The sequence below is a fragment of the Balaenoptera physalus genome (assembly GCF_965194825.1).
Source record: "Balaenoptera physalus genome assembly, chromosome: 8".
NCBI classification, from domain to species: domain Eukaryota; kingdom Metazoa; phylum Chordata; class Mammalia; order Artiodactyla; family Balaenopteridae; genus Balaenoptera; species Balaenoptera physalus.
Genome location: NC_138887.1, coordinates 62,361,399 through 62,367,398, shown reverse-complemented (window position 1 = coordinate 62,367,398; position 6,000 = coordinate 62,361,399).

Here is a 6,000-nt window from a genome sequence, read left to right as displayed (position 1 = left end):
ATCCCTTTCTCCACTCTCCAGCTCTCCTGCTTTCGTCAGGGATTCTGCTTCACTGAGGATCCCTCGTCAAGATCTCTTAAACCTGGCCAGGTCTCCTCTCTGGCAGGTGTCAAGCACAGTCCTTCACACCACACATGAAACGCCTCCAAAGTCTATCAGCTGAAGTCGCTTCCCTCCCACCGGAAAGCCCTCTAACTGACTGCTCTAGGCTGCCTCTCTCCCCTTGTGACCCACATCTAGTCTGCAGGGCACGCTCCTGCATCGTTTATCCTGACAAACACTAGGAACGAAGGTTGTTCCCATAGACGCACCTCTCACCTCTCGGCCTTCAGAGCAACTAGCTGGCCTTCTGAGTTTCCAGGCATGGCTCAGACAGCAGTGTGCCACGTTTCCTGCCTGCATCCCTGTTCCCAGTTGCACAGATCAAGCTCTCCATTGAGAACAGCACTTTTAGACCTCTCCTAGGGGATTAGGAGTGAGACTCCCTGGAAATGAATTTCTCCAAAAAAATCTCTCCCAGACCCTTCATTTCCAACCCCTTTATATCCTTCAGTGTGTTTAGGTCTTCAGGTTACAAAATTTTTCCAGCACTGCATAGGTATTAGCACTATGCTAGCACTGCATAGGTGATATCACTTTGGAAAGTGAGAATATTCATCACCTATTGTTTTGCTCCAGTCTAGTGATGACAAATCCTATTTTTAACATCCTGTTACATAAACAAATATGCTGTATGAGCATAGCTAAATCCTGAAAGTGAAGCAGAGAAATGAAAACAGTTGTGCATGGTAGAAATATCTGAATTTTAAGACATTTCCTTCAATATCGTTTTCGCAATAATATTTTTAAATTTTGAGTTGGAATGAAAGCATTCATGTGTTTCTTTAATTTTTCATCATGCATTCGTTGTTTTGATTCAACAAATAATATGGGGAACAATGATAATTGTAATGTGTATCCCACTCTCAAGGAATTCACAGTAGAACCATATGAGTATATTGTAATATAATCTTCAATAACATTATTATAATATAATATGTAATTATGTGTGTGTGTATGTGTAAAGAGGCTAAAGGTGTGAGACAGGCACAGTGACAAGTGCCAAGGAGTTCAGAAAGGTAGACATGTCCTCCAGTTGTGGGAGACTTTGAGAAACTGAAGGACGTATCTTGAGAAACGGATAGAATTTAATTTTTCTAAGCCATGGAGAAGAATATTCCAGGGAAAAATGGAATAAAGGCATGTTTAGGGAAGTTGCTTTGTAAAAGTAATTGGGAATAATTCAGTAGGGCTGGAGCTAGTATAGGTTAAAAGATCAAGTTGGAAAGATATGTTGGGCCAGAATGGGGACAATCTCATGTCTATAAATTCTTTTAATATCCCAGAAGCTTTTGTGTATGTTACATAGAGAGGAATATTCACCATTTATTAACTTATTAATTTTAAAACAATATATATACCTCACACAGATAATTCATGAAATATACTAACTTAATAGATTACATTTCTCCAAACTCGTAAACATCGCTGCAAACTGAATCCCCCTTTTCAAGTTTAGAGCAGCAGATTCTTTTTAAATGTTTTTCAAGAGAAGACAAAATATACTCAACATTGCAATGACTATAAAACTGACTGATACAAAATTTACAAAAGGGCTAAAACTTAGGAAGTAAATTTGTTTCCTCATCATTTCTATCCTGATTCTGATTCTCTTTATGCTTCTGATTTCTTAACTCTTCCATTTCTTCCTGGGGTTACAATTATACTCAGCTGAGAAAGCCAGGCTTAGTTTTGCAAATAAGCTGCTGATAGTCCAAGATTTTGAACATGAGAATTAAGTCCATTACCCATTTGAAGATTTTATAGTCACACATTGCACATTACATCAGAAACAGTCCAAATTATTGGCTGAGGCCAATCAGATATGCTTTGAGTTTTTGGTGACCTGGTCTTTTCCTCAAAATGACACTGGTTCTGAACTCATCTTCATAGTTAGATATATGTCTAACTTTCAGTGTTGGTTCGGGAAATCTTTTTCTCATTTTACTACCAAAAGAAGCCTACTTTTACAACTGCTTTGGGCTTCATTGGGTTTAGGTAATTCTAAAATTAATTTGATCCATTGAAAATACAAATTTTCTTTCTCATCAACCACAAAAACTTCACAATATTGACATCTTAACTCCAGGCTGAGGAGTTTGGATCTTGGTCTGTAGGAAACATGAGCCAATGAAGGGTTCTAAACAAGAGAGTCGCGTGAGATGTGCTTCAGGAAGATCAAAGGTTTAGCATAAAAGGGTAGGAACAGGGGAACCAGAGACAAGTTTGGAGACTATTGTCTGGGTGAGCAGTAATTAAGACCTAAATAAACTAGGGCAATGGCTGTGGGAGCAGAGAAATTAGCAGAATTTAGACACTTATCTGTTTCAAAAGCCCAAATATGATTTACTCAAATCCCGCCCAATGAGTGGAAGAGACCAGGCAGAGAGATGGCTGTGGTTTCACTGGGATTTGATTGTAATGTTGATGGCTGCTACTTTAGTGCTTCAGTGCTCATCAGAAGGGATAAGCCCAGTTGCTTAGTCAGTTCGGGCTGTTGTAACAAATTACTATAGACTGGGTCCCTTATAAACAACAGAAAATTATTTCTCACAGTTTTGGATGCTGAAAGTCTGAGATGAGGTGTCAGCACGGTCGGGTTCTGGTGAGGGCCCTCCTCTGGGTTTCAGTGCCGACTTCTCATCGTGTCCTTACATGGCAGAAAAGGGTTGAGAGGGCTCTCTGGGGTCGCTTTTATAAGGGCACTACTCCTACTCTTGAGGGCTTCACCCTCATGACCTAATTACCTCACAGGGGCCCCACCTTCTAAAATCATCACATGGGGGGTTAGAATTTCAATATATCAATTTGAGGGGGGGTACAAACATTTAATCCATAACACCAAGATACCCACTGGTGAAACAGACACCCTGTGAAGAGGCAATCAATGAGCAAAGCAGGAAATGTTAGCATCACCCGTGGTGCGGTTATCATCCTAAAACTACCCCAGTTGATAGACACTTTGCATTACTGCTTGAACCTTATTATCTCTGACTTAACTCTGTGGGTATAGGATTATGAAGTTGAAGTGTCTGTCTATCATTATGGAATTAAGCATCCTAATCCCTCCAACAATACTCTTTAAAATATATTCACTGGGTTTTCTCTCATTAAAAAAGTTTTACATTTTTTATCTTAGAAAACAGAAAAGTATAATAAAGAAAATATTGATCACCTTTAAACCTACCCCGCAGAGACATCTACTGTTAAAATGTTGGCACAATTCCCTCTAGTCTTTAAAAAATAAGGTTAGGATCATTATGTTTAATCCATCTGGTACTACTTTATTCCTAGAACAATAAACGGTGTTTCCTCTATCTTTGAATTTTTTTTTTTTCCCTGAAACAGAAGTTAGTAAACTAATCCAAACTGCCACCTGTTTCTGTAAATAAAGTTTCCTGGAACACAGCCATGTCCCTTTGTTTATGAACTGTCCATGGCTGCTTTTGTACTAGAACAACAGAATTGAGGAGTTATGATAGAGGCAGTATAGCCTGCAGAGCTGAACATATTTACTATCCGGTCCTTCACAAAAAAAAGTTGCCAACCTCTGTTTTAAAAGATAATTTTAATGGCACATAGAATTAGATCAGAGGCTGTTTTATTTGGTAGTGAATGGACCAGTAGTTAGAAGCACAAGGGTAGAGCCAGATTGTCTGGGTTCATATCCTAGCTCCACCACTTAAGAGATATCTTAGGCAATTTATTTAACCTCCCTGTGCCTCAGTTATCTCATCTGTAAAGTGGGGAAATTATCAGCCTCATCCCTATAAGATTGTGGTGAATTCTGTGATGCACCACCCAGGTGTCCCCCTTCAGTAATGAGTGACTTATTCCTTCAGCTGCTGGGGGTGTTACCAGCAGCCGGCCCACAGCTGTCAGCCTTCTTTGGGGACTGCCTTGCCAAGAAAACTGCCTCATTCAAAGTCATCCTTTTTCAAGGGACAGCTCACATCAATGACACATCCACATCAGTGAGGTAGTAATAAAGGCCTGGGTCCCTTGTCCCAAGTCAACACGACTCTGAGGGGCCAGTTCAATTCCAAAGTTTCCCGTGGATTGGCTGAGTCCTTTATTGGTATTGAATCATAGCTCGGCTTCTCCCTCTGCCCAATCCTACATCTTCTTCCTCTCTTTCACAAGTGTTTATCTCAAGAATACTCTCTAGTAAGTATCCTACATCCTAATCTCCATCTTGGAAGACGGCTCTCAAAGTGCCCAATCTGAGACAGAGTGTTAAATGAGCCTATATTGTAAAGTATCTGGCACGTAGTACATGCTATATAATTGTTTGTTATCAAACTCATAAATAATCCACTAGGAGACAGTAGAATGGACCTACAAGTTCAAGGAGAAAAAAAAAATAGAATAATATAAAATTTCCTACAATTAAAGAATAGCTTATTCACTAAATTTTTAAATGAATGATAGTGAGAAACTTACACTAAGGTATTTAAATTTCATTGGATACATTTAAAGTTCGATACAACCATTTTATTTACAATATAAACATTAAAAATGTATTAAAAATCATACCCTTGGCAACTTTGTAAATTTACTATGACAGTGTTAGATGTAATCCCCAAAAATGTATGAATAAGTGCATTGTTTTACAAAATTAACTTGAGAGTGTGCTAGAATACTCTTTAAAGACCACTATTTTAAGATATCTCAAATCTTCTCATCCTCAACCTTTGTAAAAAGATTACCTAAGCCATATCACATGTTCACAGGGCCTTAATTTCCACTTGGTGCCTAAAGAGTAAAAGTTGCTCTCAGGTACAGACTGATTTTGTTCATGTGAAAATAAAGGGCGTTGGGATTAGCCAGTCACAGACTCCATGGAATATTCCAATAGTTGCTGAATTGCTGCCAAGGGCAGCAGTAAGTAAGAAGGAAATTAGCAATCTTCAACTGCTCTCCTTTATTGGTTTAAAACCACAACAAAAAATCCTATACTGGATCGCCACAACATTAATAAAGGAGCTTAAAAAGAAGAGCATCCTGGGGCTTCCCTGGTGGCGCAGTGGTTGAGAGCCTGCCTGCCTAATGCAGGGGACACGGGTTCGAGCCCTGGTCTGGGAGGATCCCACATGCCGCAGAGCAACTAAGCCCGTGCACCACAACTGCTGAGCCTGCGCGTCTGGAGCCTGTGCTCCACAATAGGAGAGGCCGCGATGGTGAGAGGCCCGCGCCCCGCGATGAAGAAACGAAGACCCAACACAGCCAAAATAAATAAATAAATAAAAGTGAAATTCTTTTAAAAAAAAAAAAGAAGAGCATCCTGTTAGGGTTACAGAAGTTTGAAAAACAAAACAAACATTAAGACTAGCAACTCTGGCATCCATTACAAAAATGAATGTTTGATAAAGACAGCTAGTGTAACCTCAGACCAGTCTGTTAAATCCCCTGATACGGTTTAATCTTCCAACAAATACAATGTACTCTCCCACTTGGTAAATATTTTTGAATACATATTATGTAGTCGGGCGCTACAGGAAATCCAAAGTTCTATACTAAAAGTTTACTATCCACAAGGAAAATACTGTCTGCCATTTTCCGGACAGCAGGAAGGGAGAAGAATAAGTCGATGTCATGTAGCTTCTCTTTTAAGGGACATTCTCCAGTTCTACTCACAAGGAACACGGTTTAGTGAAGGAGAATCAGTTTCCAAGTAGAATGAGAAAAGTGTCACTTATTCCTATGGGGACTTTAGGGTGCAAGAAACTGAAAGCAATGTGAAAAGAGTACACTTTCACAAAAGCTTAGATGGAAAAGGAAGGCGAGAAAAAGATATTAGCTAGAGGGGGGTGTGGAGCAGAGAAAGATATTGCTTTAGGATTTATTCAACAAATTTTTGAGCATATGCTCTGTGCTATGCACTGTTTTAGGTCTTGGAGA